The sequence below is a fragment of the Ranitomeya variabilis genome, chromosome 3 (assembly GCF_051348905.1).
Source record: "Ranitomeya variabilis isolate aRanVar5 chromosome 3, aRanVar5.hap1, whole genome shotgun sequence".
NCBI classification, from domain to species: domain Eukaryota; kingdom Metazoa; phylum Chordata; class Amphibia; order Anura; family Dendrobatidae; genus Ranitomeya; species Ranitomeya variabilis.
In genome coordinates, this window is record NC_135234.1 from 453,042,742 (window position 1) to 453,059,692 (window position 16,951).

Sequence of the window (16,951 nt, forward strand, 5' to 3'; positions counted from 1 at the left end):
GATATACTTATATGTCGGTGTGAGAGATTAGTAGCAGCATTGAAGTGGTTAAATAGCAACGAACAGCGCTCTTTTCTCTGCTGTTAGAGGTAGGTGCCATCTGAATAACGCAGCTGTCACTCACTGTGTATGGAGTGGTTTCAGCTTCCTGGGTGGGTCACCAAAATCATATTGTGCGGAGTTGAACACCCCCACAGATCAGCTCTTTTTACAGCAGCATTTACTGATCGTGTGCACATACCGAAAAGGTTCCATACTCCAACAGATAGTTTTATTACGTTTCTTGCTTGAACCGAGCCAGTTTTCAAATACAAACTACAGAGGAGTAGTACAGAGACACAGGGGTTTAAATATTGAAAAAATTAATAAAAAAAAACACCAGTGGGTACAGTAACGCCTCTCTGGGTGTGGATAAGGGGTGCAGTGAAAAAAAGAGAGTGAAATGAAAGGAGGTGTACATTCAGAAGTTGCGTGTTAATATTACAAATAATAAATAGGGGGAAGCAAAGATAGCCCAAATAATGAGAAAATGTAGCAAACTTTGTTAGGAAAAACATGATTAAAAACACAATAAAAACTTGGTATGACAAGGGAAAATAACAACAGATATCCCCAGGACCTGTCTAATGGAAAGCGATATAATGAGCTCTAGCCCACAATCACATGCCATGATATGTGAGAAACGATGTTACAGTACAACAACGTCTCCTAGTGGCCAACAAAATGCAGTTATATTTTTATATGAGATAAAGATCTCAATTAAATGTGGCAATAATATGTGAAATGTGAGGCAAGCAATATAAACCCGTAGTTTGAATGATTACATGCAGTATAAATAACAGAGTGTATGAAGAAATGGTGACTCATAATGGACAAATAATTGAACACTGCTGCAATATTGTGAAAATAAAGGTCAAATGCCAATTATATGCATAAGTGTTAAGTATTGGGCAATACGAGGCACCAGAGACTCCAATAGTCGCAATAGCTCAGCAATAAAACATAGCAGAATCTGGCAAAATTATAGACATGGAAAATAATACCTACTGGTGCTTCTCACAAAATTAGAATATCATCAAAAAGTTAATTTATTTCAGTTCTTCAATACGAAAATATTATATAGAGTCATTACAAACAGAGTGATCTATTTCAAGTGTTTATTTCTGTCAATGTTGATGATTATGGCTTACAGCCATTGAAAATCCAAAGGTCATTTGGGCCGAGACTCAAGCCATGTCCTACTACATTCAGGAGAATTTGGCCCTGGGGTTCATTCAGAAGTCCTCCTCTCCTGCTGGGGTTTTTTTTATTAAGAAAAAGGACGGATCACTCCGACCTTGTACAGACTATCGGGGCCTCAACCAGATCACGGTGAAGAATAGATACCCTATCCCATTAATTCCTGAGTTGTTTGCCCGGTTAAGAGGTGCCAGGATCTTCATCAAATTAGATCTGAGGGGCGCATACAATCTGATCGGCATTCGTCGGGGAGACAAATGGAAGATGGCTTTCAACACCAGGGACGGACATTATGAATACCGAGTGATGCACTTCGGTCTCAGTAATGCACTGGCCGTTTTCCAAGAGTTCGTCAATGATATCTTCTGGGACCTGCTTTATTCCTGCGTTGTGGTGTACCCGGATGATATTCTGGCATTTTCCCAGGATCTGGCCTCCCACAGATGAGCTGTTCGGCAAGTTCTTCAGCGCTTGAGGGAGAATCGACTCTACGCCAAGTATGAGAAATGCGTACAGTGGCTTGCTAAAGTATTCGCCCCCCTGGAACTTTTTAACTTTTTCCCACATAAAGATACCAAATGTAAATTTTTGGTGAAGAATCAACAAGTGGAACACAAATGTGAAGTTGAACGAAATGTATTGGTTATTTTAAATTTTTGTGCAAATTCAAAAACTGAAAAGTGGGGCGTGCAGTATTATTCGTCCTCTTTAACTTAATACTTTGTTGTGCCACCTTTTGCTGCGATTATAGCTGCAAGTCACTTGGGGTATGTCTCTATCAGTTTTGTACATCGAGAGACTGAAATTCTTGCCTATTCTTCCCTGGAAAACAGCTTGAGCTCAGTGAGGTTTGATGGAGATTGCTTGTGAAAAGCAGTTTTCAGCTCTTTCCACAGATTCTCGATTGGATTGAGGTCTGGACTATGACTTGGCCATTCTAACACCTGGATACATTTATGTGTGAACCATTCCATTGTAGATTTTGCTTTATGTTTGGGATCATTGTCTTGTTGGAAAACAAATCTCTGTCCCAGTCTAAGGTCTTTTGCAGACTCCAACAGGTTTTTTTCAAGAATGGTCCTGTATTTGGCTCCATCCATCTTCCCATCAATTTTAATTATCTTCCCTGTCGCTGGTGAAGAAAAGCAGGCCCAAACCATGATGCTGCCACCACATTTGACAGTGGGGATGGTGTGTTCAGGGTGATGAGCTGTGTTGCCTTTACGTCAAACATATAGTTTGGCATTGTTGCCAAAAAGTTTGATTTTGGTTTCATCTGACCAGAGCACCTTCTTTCACATGTTTGGTGTGTCTCCCAGGTGTCTTGTTGGAAACTTTAAACAACACTTTTTATGGATATCTTTGAGAAATGGCTTTCTTCTTGCCACTCTTCCATAAAGGCCAGATTTGTGCAGTGTACGACTGATTGTTGTCCTATGGACAGACTGTCCCACCTCAGCTGTAGATCTCTGCAGTTCATCCAGAGTGATCATGGGCCTCTTGGCTGAATCTTTTATCAGTCTTCTCCTTGTTTGAGATGAAAGTTTAGAGGGACGGCTGGGTCTTGGTAGATTTGCAGTGGTATGATACTCCCTCCATTTCAATATGATCGCTTGCACAGTGCTCCTTGGGATGTTTAAAGTTTTGGAAATCATTTTGTATCCAAATCCGGCTTTAAACTTCTCCACAACAGTATCACGGACCTGCCTGTTGTGTTCCTTGGTCTTCATGATGCTCTCTGTGCTTCAAACAGAACCCTGAGACTATTACAGAGCAGGTGCATTTATAATTTATATGGAGACTTGATTACACACAGGTGGATTATATTTATCATCATTAGGCATTTAGGACAACACTGGATCATTCAGAGATCCACAATGAACTTCTGGAGTGAGTTTGTTGCACCGAAAGTAAAGGGGCCAAATAATATTGCACGCCCCACTTTTCAGTTTTTGAATTTCCACAAAAATTTAAAATAACCAATAAATTTTGCTCAACTTCACAATTGTGTTCCACTTGTTTTTCATGTAAAAGTCCAGTATCTGAGACAATGTAACCCAAGAAGGGAAGAGAGGACTGTTCAAATACAGTGCCTTGTGAAAGTATTCGGCCTCCTGGAACTTTTCAACCTGTTCCCACATATCATGCTTCAAACAAAAAGATACCAAATGTAAATTTTTGGTGAAGAATCAACAAGTTACATAGTTACATAGTTATTAAGGTTGAAGGAAGACTGTAAGTCCATCTAGTTCAACCCATAGCCTAACCTAACATGCCCTAACATGTTGATCCAGGGGAAGGCAAAAAAACCCCATGTGGCAAAGAGTAACTCCACATTGGGGAAAAAAATTCCTTCCCGACTCCACATACGGCAATCAGACTAGTTCCCTGGATCAACGCCTTATCAAGGAATCTAGTGTATATACCCTGTAACATTATACTTTTCCAGAAAGGTATCCAGTCCCCTCTTAAATTTAATTAATGAATCACTCATTACAACATCATACGGCAGAGAGTTCCATAGTCTCACTGCTCTTACAGTAAAGAATCCGCGTCTGTTATTATGCTTAAACCTTCTTTCCTCCAGACGTAGAGGATGCCCCCTTGTCCCTGTCTCAGGTCTATGATTAAAAAGATCACCAGAAAGGTCTTTGTACTGTCCCCTCATATATTTATACATTAAAATAAGATCACCCCTTAGTCTTCGTTTTTCCAAACTAAATAGCCCCAAGTGTAATAACCTATCTTGGTATTGCAGACCCCCCAGTCCTCTAATAACCTTGGTCGCTCTTCTCTGCACCCGCTCCAGTTCAGCTATATCTTTCTTATACACCGGAGACCAGAACTGTGCACAGTATTCTAAGTGTGGTCGAACTAGTGACTTGTATAGAGGTAAAATTATGTTCTCCTCATGAGCATCTATGCCTCTTTTAATACATCCCATTATTTTATTTGCCTTTGTAGCAGCTGCCTGACACTGGCCACTGAATATGAGTTTGTCATCCACCCATACACCCAGGTCTTTTTCATTGACGGTTTTGCCCAGAGTTTTAGAATTAAGCACATAGTTATACATCTTATTACTTCTACCCAAGTGCATGACCTTACATTTATCCCCATTAAAGCTCATTTGCCATTTATCAGCCCAAGCTTCTAGTTTACATAAATCATCCTGTAATATAAAATTGTCCTCCCCTGTATTGATTACCCTGCAGAGTTTAGTGTCATCTGCAAATATTGAAATTCTACTCTGAATGCCCCCTACAAGGTCATTAATAAATATGTTAAAAAGAAGAGGGCCCAATACTGACCCCTGTGGTACCCCACTGCTAACCGTGACCCAGTCCGAGTGTGCTCCATTAATAACCACCCTTTGTTTCCTATCCCTGAGCCAGCTCTCGACCCACTTACACATATTTTCCCCTATCCCCATTACTCTCATTATATGTAACAACCTTTTGTGTGGCACCGTATCAAAAGCTTTGGAAAAGTCCATATACACTATGTCCACTGGGTTCCCTTGGTCCAGTCCGGAACTTACCTCTTCATAGAAGCTGATCAAATTAGTCTGACATGAACGGTCCCTAGTAAACCCGTGCTGATACCGGGTCATGAGGTTATTCCTCTTCAGATACTCCAGCATAGCATCCCTTAGAATGCCCTCCAGGATTTTACCCACAGTAGAGGTTAAGCTTACTGGCCTATAATTACCGAGTTCAGTTTTTGCCCCTTTTTTGAATATTGGCACCACATTTGCTATACGCCAGTCCTGTGGTACAGACCCTGTTATTATGGAGTCTTTAAAGATTAAAAATAATGGTCTATCAATGACTGTACTTAGTTCCTGCAGTACTCGGGGGTGTATCCCATCCGGGCCCGGAGATTTATCAATTTTAGTTATTTTTAGACGCCGCTGTACTTCCTGCTGGGTTAAGCAGGTGACATTTAATGGGGAATTTTTATCACTAGTCATTTTGTCTGCCATGGGATTTTCTTTTGTAAATACTGATGAAAAAAAGTCATTTAGCATATTGGCTTTTTCCTCATCCTCATCCACCATTTCACCCAGACTATTTTTAAGGGGGCCAACACTGTCATTTTTTAGTTTCTTACTATTTATATAGTTAAAGAATATTTTGGGATTATTTTTACTCTCTCTGGCAATGAGTCTCTCTGTCTCAATCTTTGCTGCCTTGATTTGCTTTTTACAGAATTTATTTAATTTTCTGTATTTATTTAATGCCTCCTCACTACCTACTTCCTTTAATTCTCTAAATGCTTTCTTTTTGTCCCTTATTGCGCCCCTTACAGCTCTATTTAGCCATATTGGTTTCCTCCTATTTCTAGTATGTTTATTCCCATACGGTATATACTGTGCACAGGTCCTATCCAGGATGCTAATAAATGTCTCCCATTTTCTTTGTGTATTTTTGTGTCTCAGGATATTGTCCCAGTTAATTGCACCAAGATCCTCTCTCATCCGTTGGAAATTTGCCCTCCTGAAGTTTAGTGTCCTTGTCACCCCCCTACTACCCATCTTATTAAAGGTTACATGAAAACTTATTATTTTGTGATCACTATTCCCCAAGTGACCCCCAACCCTTATATTTGATATGCGGTCTGGCCTGTTGGTTAATATTAGGTCTAGCAGTGCCCCCCTCCTTGTTGGGTCCTGAACCAGTTGTGAAAGGTAATTGTCTCTCATAGTTGTCAAAAACCGATTACCTTTGCTGGAACTGCAGGTTTCTGTTCCCCAATCTATTTCAGGGTAGTTGAAGTCCCCCATAATAATGACTTCTCCTTGAGTCGCAGCTTCATCTATTTGCTTTACGAGGATATTCTCCATTGCTTCCATTAGTTTTGGAGATTTATAACAAACCCCTATCAGTAATTTATTATTTTTTCCCCCTTCCCTTATCTCCACCCACAGGGACTCTACATTTTCATTAAATTCACCTATATTATCACGCAGGATGGGTTTTAAGGAAGATTTTACATATAGACACACCCCTCCCCCTCGCTTATCTGTACGGTCATTTCTGAACAGGCTATAGCCCTGCAAGTTAACAGCCCAGTCATGGCTCTCATCCAGCCACGTCTCAGATATCCCCACCATGTCATAATTATGCTCCAACAACATTAGTTCTAATTCATCCATTTTGTTGGCGAGGCTTCTGGCATTAGTATACATGCACTTGATGTTACTCTCTGTACCTCTATTCTTCCTTAAATTACTAACTGTTCTAACCCCACCCCCCATGCCACCGCCACCCCCAACTTCCTTATTTGTGCCCAGGTCTCTATCTGCACTATCTTCCCCTCCTATAAAATGAATACCCTCCCCCCCATTCCCTAGTTTAAACACTCCTCCAACCTTCTAACCATTTTCTCCCCCAGCACAGCTGCACCTTCCCCATTGAGGTGCAGCCCGTCCCTAGCGTAGAGCCTGTAGCCAACTGAGAAGTCGGCCCAGTTCTGCAGGAACCCAAACCCCTCCTTCCTACACCAATTCTTGAGCCACTTATTAACCTCCCTAATCTCCCGTTGCCTCTCTGGCGTGGCACGTGGTACAGGCAGTATTTCGGAAAATACCACTTTGGAGGTCCTTGCTTTCAGCTTGCAGCCTAATTCCCTGAAATCATCTTTAAGGACCTTCCACCTACCTCTAACTTTGTCATTTGTGCCAATGTGCACCATGACCGCTGGGTCCTCACCAGCCCCTCCCAGTAATCTGTCCACCCGATCAGCGATGTGTCGGACTCGAGCGCCAGGTAGGCAGCACACCGTCCGACGATCCCTGTCTTTGTGACAGATTGCCCTATCTGTTCCCCTAATAATTGAGTCCCCCACTACCAGCACCTGTCTGGCCTGCCCTGCTCTCCTATTTCCCCCCTTACTGGAGCAGTCACTCCTCCGGCTTTCAGAGGACATGCCTGGCTGCAGCAGTGCTACCCCTGTACTGGCACCCCCCTCATCTGCCAACTTAGCAAACTTAATGGGGTGTGCCAGATCAGGACTAGCCTCCCTGGCACTCTTCCCTCTACCCCGCCTTCTATCTGTCACCCAGCTAACTGCCACGCTGTCCTGCAGCTCCATCCTACCATCCGCCTCCTCATCTATCCCATTGAGCGTCTGCTCTGTGAGCAGAAGACTCCTCTCCATATTGTCTATGGAACACAATTGTGAAGTTGAACAAAATTTATTGGTTATTTTAAATAAATTGCCGATAATAATTAGAAAAGCGAAGGAATAAATGTAAAATAAATAAATCCTTAAATGGCCGCTGCCCATTGGAGTCAAAGCAATCTAGATTCCTTCGCTTTGCTAATTATTATCAGCAATTTATTCCTCATTTCTCCACTCCGACTGCTCCCATCTCTGCTATGACCCGAAAGGGAGCCAATCCAAAGAACTGGTACTCTGAGGCTGAAGAGGCCTTCCACTCTCTTAAATGGTTCTTTTCCACTACACCCGTTCTGCATCGTCCGGATCTGAGCAAACAGTTCTTCCTTGAGGTGGATGCTTCCTTGTTAGGGGCCGGATCGGTGCTTACTCAGAAGTCCTCCTCGGGTCGAGCGTGTCCTGCGGTTTCTTCTCCAAGGCCTTCTCCGTTCCAGAGCGTAACTACTCCATTGGGGACCAGGAGTTTCTCGCTATTAAGATGGCTTTAGAGGAGTGGCGATACCTGCTGGAGGGCGCAGCCTATCCAGTAGTTATCTACTCGGACCATTAGAACCTGGCGTATCTCCAGTCCGCCCAGAGACTTAATCCTCGCCAAGCTAGGTGGTCTTTGTTTTTTGCCCACTTTAACTTTCTTTTACATTTCAGATCCGGTGAGAAGAATGTCAGAGCTGCTGCCCTCTCTCGTTCATTTCTGTCTGGGGACCAAGAGGAGGACCCTCAATTTATCATCGAACCCTCCAAGATGGTTACTGTCGCCCCAGTCAGCCTGTCGCAAATTCCCCCCAGGAAAGACCCTTGTGGGTGAATCTGAAAAGCAGCAGGTTTTGTCTTGGGGCCACCCGTCCAGAGTGGCTGGTCACGCGGGACAAAGGAAGACATTACAATTGATCTCTCGTCACTACTGTTGGCCATCAATGAGGAGGGAGATCTATGCTTATGTAGCTGCCTATTTGTGCACACAATAAAGTTCCTAGACGACTTCCTTCCAGTTCTGTCCTGCTGTTACCCGTACCATCTGGTCCATGGCGGAACATACTATTTCCCCGAAAATAAGACACAGTCTTCTATTAATGTTTGCTCCGAAGGTTGCACCATGTCTTATTTTCGAGGGGGGGGGGGGAGGGGAGTCTTATTACTGTAATTGCCTAACTCCCACACAGGGCCACGAAACATAAGGGCTCTAAAATGTCTCCCACACACTTTCTGGACACTGTACCGCTATCGTAACAATCACCCACAGCAGTTCCTTTACTGTAGCAGCCCCATCATTATTTTGCAGCCCCAAATATTCCCATCATCGCATTGCAGCCCTCATCATCCCTTTACAGTCCCCAATACAGCACCCCCATCATTCCATTACAGCCCCCATCATTCTACAGTACAGTATTGCAGCCTCCCATCATCCCACTGCAGCTCCCCATAATAATAATAATAATAATTTTATTTATATAGCGCCAACATATTCCGCAGCGCTTTACAAATTATAGAGGGGACTTTTACAGACAATATACATTACAGCATAACAGAAATCATAGTGAGGGCCCTGCTCGCAAGCTTACAAACTATGAGGAAAAGGGGAGACACGAGAGGTGGATGGTAACAATTGCTTTAATTATTTGGACCAGCCATAGTGTAAGGCTCGGGTGTTCATGTAAAGCTGCATGAACCAGTTAACTGCCTAAGTATGTAACAGTACAGACACAGAGGGCTATTAACTGCATAAAGTGTATGAGAACATGATACGAGGAACCTGATTATGGTTTGTTTTTTTTATGATAGGCCACACAGGGATCGTTAGGTTAATGCATTGAGGCGGTAGGCCAATCTGAACAAATGAGTTTTTAGGGCATGCTTAAAACTGTGGGGATTGGGGATTAATCGTATTAACCTAGGTAGTGCATTCCAAAGAATCGGCGCAGCACGTATAAAGTCTTGGAGACGGGAGGTTCTGATTATTGAGGATGCTAACCTGAGGTCATTAGCGGAGCGGAGGGCACGGGTAGAGTGGTAGACTGAGACCAGAGAGGTGATGTAGGGTGGTGCTGAGCCATGGAGTGCTTTGTGGATGAGGGTAGTAGTTTTGTACTGGATTCTGGAGTGGATGGGTAGCCAATGTAATGACTGGCACAGGGTAGAGGCATCGGTGTAACGGTTGGTGAGGAATATGATCCTGGCTGCAGCATTCAGGACAGATTGGAGCGGGGAGAGTTTGGTAAGAGGGAGGCCGATTAGTAGAGAGTTACAATAGTCCAGACGGGAATGAATAAGTGAAACAGTAAGAGTTTTTGCAGAGTAGAAAGTAAGAAAAGGGCGAATTCTAGAAATGTTTTTGAGATGCAGATAGGAAGAGCGAGCCAGTGATCGGATGTTGGGGGTGAATGAAAGCTCGGAATCAAGGATGACCCCAAGGCAGTGGGCATGTTGCTTTGGAGTAATGGTGGAACCGCACACGGAGATGGCAATGTCAGGCAAAGGTAGGTTAGTAGAGGGAGAGAACACGAGGAGTTCAGTTTTTGACAGGTTCAGTTTCAGATAGAGGGAGGACATGATGTTAGAGACAGCAGTAAGACAATCACTGGTGTTTTCTAAAAAGGTCGGCATGATAACAGGAGAAGAGGTGTATAATTGGGTGTCGTCAGCATAGAGATGGTACTGGAAACCAAATCTACTGATTGTTTGTCCAATAGGGGCAGTATACAAAGAGAAGAGGAGGGGGCCTAGGACTGATCCTTGAGGAACCCCAACAGTAAGGGGAAGGTGAGAGGAGGAGGAACCAGCAAAACATACAGTGAAGGATCGGTCTGAGATATAGGAGGAGAACCAGGAGAGAATGGTGTCCTTGAGGCCGATGGAGCGGAGCATATTGAGGAGGAGCTGATGATCCACAGTATCGAATGCTGCGGAGAGATCCAAGAGAATTAGCATGGAGTAATGACCATTAAATTTAGCTGTTAGTAGGTCATTAGAGACTTTAGTAAGGGCAGTTTCAGTAGAATGTAAAGAGCGGAAGCCAGATTGAAGAGGGTCAAGAAGAGAGTTATCCGAGAGATCGCGGGTAAGACGGTATCCCATCATCCCGGTATCCCACTGCAGCCTCCCATTATCACAGTATTCCACTGCAGGTCCCATGTGTGTACCGTACACACACACACACACACACACACACCCTTACACAGACACACACACACACACACACACACACACACACACACACACACACCTTTTCTTACTGGTTTCCTCCGCGGTGCGGCTTTCAGTGCTTTGGTGGCGCAGGAGCCCTGGGCCAATCAGAGCCCTGGGCCAACAACAGCCCAGGAACAATCAGAGGCTATGGATGACGTCAGCTGGCCCATGGTTCCTGTGCTGTGATTGGCGCAGGGCTCATGGGCAGAGATCGACACACAGCTCATCTGGATATTGTCTTGGATTTCTCCTCGGCCTATCACCCTCACTCCAATGGACAAGTGGAGCATGTCAACCAGGTCCTTGGCAACTACCTGCGACACTTAGACAATGCCCACCTTAATGACTGGGTGAAATTAATTCTATGGGCTGAGTCCTCGTACAAGAATCACGTTGGTGAAGCCTTGGGAGAGTCTCCATTCAACATCATGTTCGGTAGGCAACCCGAGGTTCCCCTCCCGGTGACAGTTGCTTATGAGGTCCCTGCGGCAGATGTCTTTTCAAAGGATTTTGTAAAGTTGTGGAAGGATACCAAAGCCACTTTAGAAGCATCCTTTAGGAACAGCCTCTGCACGTATGAAGAGACATGCAGATAAAAGGCGTCTGGATCCTTCGTGCTTCCACCCTGGTGACAAGGTGTGGCTCTCGTCCAGGTATGTCCGTCCGCCTGAAGGTTCCCTCGTACAAGTTAGGTCCTCGTTTTATCGGGCCTTTCGAGGTGCTGAAGCGGATCAATTAGGTCTCCTATAAAATGAAGTTGCCTTCTTCATTACAGATTCCGAATGCTTTCCATGTATCTCTGCTAAACCCGGTCATCTTGATCCCAGTATCAAACCCGTGCCAACTGCCTCAGATGATGTGTTTGAAGTGGAGAACATCTTGGCCATGAAACGTGTGAGAGGCAAAAGCTTCTTCCTGGTCGACTGGAAAAGATTTGGTCCCGAAGAAAGATCCTGGGAACCTAAGGAGAATACTCACGCTTGGATTCTTCTCCGGAACTTCCTAGATGGCCTGAAGAGGATGTGGCGTAAAGGGGGGGGGAGGGGGTGAACTGTTAGCACTACGCCTGACCCTGACAGGGTCTTCAGCGTGTCTTTTCACTCACCCATGCTGCAGACAGTCCTTCCCTTCCCCATGCTTTGCATGCTTCCAGCTGGTTCTCTAGCCATGTTCTTAGGGCATGCGCGTGTGCTCTCTCGCCCTCTTAAAAGGTCAGCGCGTGCACTTGCTACTTCCTCCCCAGCCAATGGCTGTGGAACATTATGTATATATTGCTTCCTCCCCACTGGGGAGGTGCCTGAGCAACCTTCCTCTTTACAGTCTATGTTGTACAAGGTTGCATACCAGTGCAAGTCCTGTTTGCTGCACACTAGTGCAAATCCTGCCTGCTGCACTCTAGTGTAATTCCTGCCTGCTGCACTCTGATGCAAATCCTACTTGCTGCACTCTAGTACAATTCCTGCCTGCTGCACGCTAAGTGCAAATCCCGCTTGCTGCACTCTGATGCAGACCCAGTCTGCTGCACTCTGACACAAACTCTGTCTGCTGCACTCTAACACAAACTGCTGCACTCGGATATTATTAAAAAGAGAACAAATTGTATAGAAACTAAAAGGTCAAGCACAAATATGCATAAAGATCATATAAGAAAAGGGTGCAAATGAAGACCAATAAGATAGATATGTATAATAAGACAGAATTTTGTTAGTAATTATATATATATATATATATATACACTCACTGGCCACTTTATTAGGTACACCTGTCCAACTTCTTGTTAACACTTAATTTCTAATCAGCCAATCACATGGCGGCAACTCAGTGCATTTAGGCATGTAGACATGGTCAAGACAGTCTCCTGCAGTTCAAACCGAGCATCAGTATGGGGAAGAAAGGTGATTTGAGTGCCTTTGAACGTGGCATGGTTGTTGGTGCCAGAAGGGCTGGTCTGAGTATTTCAGAAACTGCTGATCTACTGGGATTTTCACGCACAACCATCTCTAGGGTTTACAGAGAATGGTCCGAAAAAGAAAAAAAATCCAGTGAGCGGCAGTTCTGTGGGCGGAAATGCCTTGTTGATGCCAGAGGTCAGAGGAGAATGGGCAGACTGGTTCGAGCTGATAGAAAGGCAACAGTGACTCAAATCGCCACCCGTTACAACCAAGGTAGGCCTAAGAGCATCTCTGAACGCACAGTGCGTCGAACTTTGAGGCAGATGGGCTACAGCAGCAGAAGACCACACCGGGTACCACTCCTTTCAGCTAAGAACAGGAAACTGAGGCTACAATTTGTACAAGCTCATCGAAATTGGACAGTAGAAGATTGGAAAAACGTTGCTTGGTCTGATGAGTCTCGATTTCTGCTGCGACATTCGGATGGTAGGGTCAGAATTTGGCGTAAACAACATGAAAGCATGGATCCATCCTGCCTTGTATGGAGCATCTTTGGGATGTGCAGCCGACAAATCTGCGGCAACTGTGTGATGCCATCATGTCAATATGGACCAAAATCTCTGAGGAATGCTTCCAGCACCTTGTTGAATCTATGCCAAGAAGAATTGAGGCAGTTCTGAAGGCAAAAGGGGGTCCAACCCGTTACTAGCATGGTGTACCTAATAAAGTGGCCAGTGAGTGTATATATATATATATATATATATATATATATATATATATATATATATATATATATATATATTTTAAAGCTGAACCAGGTATTGGAGCACGTAGCATGATAATAATGGATATATGAATAAAATATATCACTGAGCCCCTAATATTATATAATGCCTAAAATTTGTATAAATTAAATGGTAGCACCTTAATAATACAACATATGTCATAGAGACCAGTAAAATTAATGCAGTGTCAGCTGATTAAAATAATATATATCACATCACATGACCACGGGTCGCCGATGAGTTGGCATGATAATCAGGGGTCTGCAGGAGACTCGTGTGGTTGTCAATGCCAGATCATTATGAGCGCTGCCCAGTGGTTGGCGCTCATAGCAAGTGATCATTTCTGCTACACAGAGCAGGACTGCAGCTCTGCTATGTGTAGCACAGGCGATCAGAAGATTGCAGCTTCTAGTGTCCCCTGGAGACTATTGAAGCATGCTAAAAATAGTTTCTAAAAATAAAAGTTCAAATCACCCTTTGTTTCAAAATAATAATTAAAAAAAAATACATATTTGATATTTCCATGTACAGAATCGTCCAGTTAATGTACAAAATAATTAATCCGATTGGTAAATGGCGCAATGAGAAAAAAAAAATCTAAATGCAAGAATAACTTTTTTTTGGTTGCTGCAACATTGCAATAAAATGCAATATCAGGTGATCAAAAAATCGTATCTACCCCAAAATGGCATCAATACAAACGTCAGCTCGGTGCGCATAACATAATCCCAACCTGAGCCACAGATCCTGAAAAATAGAGACGCTAGGGGTCTCGGAAAATGGCACATTTAAATGTATTTATTTTTACTAACTTTGGATTTTTTTCACCACTTAAGTAAACAAAAATGCATACATGTTTGGTATCTATGAACTCGTAATGACCTGGAGAATCATAATGGCCGGTCAGTTTTAGCATTTAGTGAACAGGGTAAAAAAAAAAAAAACAATTGTGGAATTGCACTTTTTTTTTTGCAATTTCACAGCACTTAGAATTTTTTTCCCTTTTTCCAGTACATGATATGGTAAAACCAATGTGTTGTTCAAAAGTACAAATTGTTCCGCAAAACAAAAAAAAAAGCCCTCACATGGCCATATTGACGGAAAGTAACAAAGTCATGGCTCTGGGAAGGAGGGGAGCGAAAAACGAAAACTGCTAGGCAACATAGTATCTCCTCCATTGCTTCTGGGTTTCCAATACAAAATCAGAACCGATACAGCAAAAGCCCCTCTAGTACGCTACAAAAGAATCAGTTACTCCAGTGCGCCCCCTACAGGTATTTCTACTACTTCATTATCTGGAAATGTAAACAAGTGCTCATCCAGTCATATAGCAGCGCCACCTGTCCTCACAAACCCCCCACACGCGCCGCCCTAGTCTCTGGCAGAACTATGTCCCTCAGAGCTGCGCTCCCGACTGTCCGCCTCCTCTGCTACTAGTACTATGCGCGCAGCAGGCTCCGCCTCTTCCCACACAGCGTGCTCCCGTGACGTCATGCCCGCTCTCAGCAGCTCCCTCCGTCCCAGTCCAGTGTTTGCCTCCTGGGGGAATAGCGGCTGCAGGCGGCGGAGCCCAGACCGGAGGGAAGTGGAGCCGCTAGGTCCCAGGCCGGGCCGCGCACAGGTATCCGCTCCCGGGAGGGCGGCCGCGGGCTGCCGGTGACATGTAGTGCAGCTGTACGGATGGGTTCTGTATGGGACAGATGATGGCGAGGCTGTGCTGTGTAACATGGAGCGGGCTCACTAGTGCAGTCTGTCCTCGGAGGGCGCATGTCTATAGCAGTGTGTGTATGTGTATGTATATATATATATATATATATATATATATATATATATATATATATATATATATATATATATATATACATCATGCAAAGCATCATGGGACGTGGTGGATGTAAATCTCCCGAGTGCTTTCCTGGCCGGTGACACCGCGGGGTGGGGACGCGTCATTCCGGAGCCTTGGCTGACTCCATCCTTAACGGAGATCTGGTTTACCAATCATTTATGCATTAAAAACCAGTTAGGTGACGAGCGTGTGACCTATAAATCCCGTCCACAGGCCGTCATCTGTCACATTCCCTTTATGGGACACGTGACTTCTGTACGTGAGGTTTGTGACTTCCCTCATATTCCTTTTTTTGGGGTTTGTTCATTGTGTAATTTAAAACATTTGTAACTTTTGTTCTAATAATTGTTTTGTTCCGGAGCCGCTATGGCTGTGTGTGAGGACACGTCTTATATGTGGCAGGTTGTCGTTTTCGTCTGTATCGTTGTGGGGCAACGTGGACTTCAGATCGACCAGAACACAGGGTCCCAGTCATTTGTGAAGGATTGAAGTGACTTTTTTTTTCTTTTTTAGAAACAAAGTACCTGTATGTGTGTGTTTTTTTTTTTTTGTTTTTTTTTTTCTTTTTGTCACTTGATAAAGAAACGCGCGTTGTGAATTAGAAACCCTTATTATTGTTGAAGAATTGGATTACTCCAGCCGTGTTTATCCAAATTCTTAATGGCGCGCCCAGTTAATTTGGCCAAAAGCAAATAAATGCTCTTTTATTTTTGTCCTTGTTTTTTGCAACTTTTCTGCATCAAATTGGCAAATCATTTAAAGCACCACTCTAGCATTTTTGTATTATTTCAGCGCTGGAGTGGTGCTACTAATGTAAGATCCCTGGTCCTAGTATTATACTTACCAACCGCTGTCTTAATCCATTATCCGCTCTGGATAACAGATGATGACTGCGCCTGGTAAGTTTTAGGCTAAGTGCACATGTCGCAGAATTGCCGCAGAAATTTCTGCGGCAATTCTGCAGCTCCTGCCGCTGGTATATCGCATGCAGAATTGGCATGCAGTTTCCCGCTAAACACTAGCGTTTTACAAGCTTTTTTAGCTTACAGAATGCTAGCGTTTTACAAGCGATCTGTAGCATCGCTTGGAAAACTGATTGACAGGTTGGTCACACTTGACAAGTGTGACCAACTTTTTACTATTGATGCTGCCTCTGCAGCATCAGTAGTAAAAAGATAGAACGTTAAAAAAAAATAAAAAATCATGATATTCTCACCTTCCGGCGTCCCTCGCAGTCTTCCCGCTCCTCGCGATGCCCCGGTCCCAGTGATGCCTCGCGGCAATGACCTCAGATGATGTACGGTCTCACGAGACCGTTACATCATCACAGGTCATTTTCGCAATGCATTATTGGGAACGGAAGCATCACGAAGAGCGGGAAGATTGCCGGGGACGCCGGAAGGTGAGAATATCATGATTTATTATTTTAATTCTTTTTTTTTTTAAAACAATTATATGGTGCCCAGTCCGTGGAGGAGACTCTCCTCTCCTCCACCCTGGGTACCATCCGCACATGATCCGCTTACTTCCCGCATGGTGGGCATAGCCACATGCGGAAAGTAAGCGGATCAATGCATTCCAATGTGTGCTGAATCCCCACGATTCCACACAAAGAATGAACATATGCACAAAAATTGCGGATTGCATTCTAATAATAGGATGCTTAATGTGAGCATTTTTTTTCGTGGTTTTATCGCGTTTTTATAGCGAAAAACCACGAAAAAAAAGTGAAAAATCCTGAACGTGTGCACACAGCCTTAAGACTAGTGGCAGCACACTTGATTAGTTGCACCACTTCAGCACTGCAATAAATGAAAACGCTG

General features: G+C 43.9%; 1 protein-coding gene across 1 annotated transcript in view; it reads left to right on the forward strand.

Moving 5' to 3' along the window:
- Nucleotides 1–14,686: 14,686 nt before the first annotated feature.
- LOC143816334 (transmembrane gamma-carboxyglutamic acid protein 1-like) overlaps nt 14,687–16,951 on the forward strand; it is a 44,072-nt gene continuing 41,807 nt past the window's right edge. The window contains exon 1 of the mRNA XM_077296570.1: nt 14,687–14,903. The gene's annotated coding sequence lies outside the window, so the exon portion shown is untranslated. The remainder of the gene's footprint in view (nt 14,904–16,951) is intronic.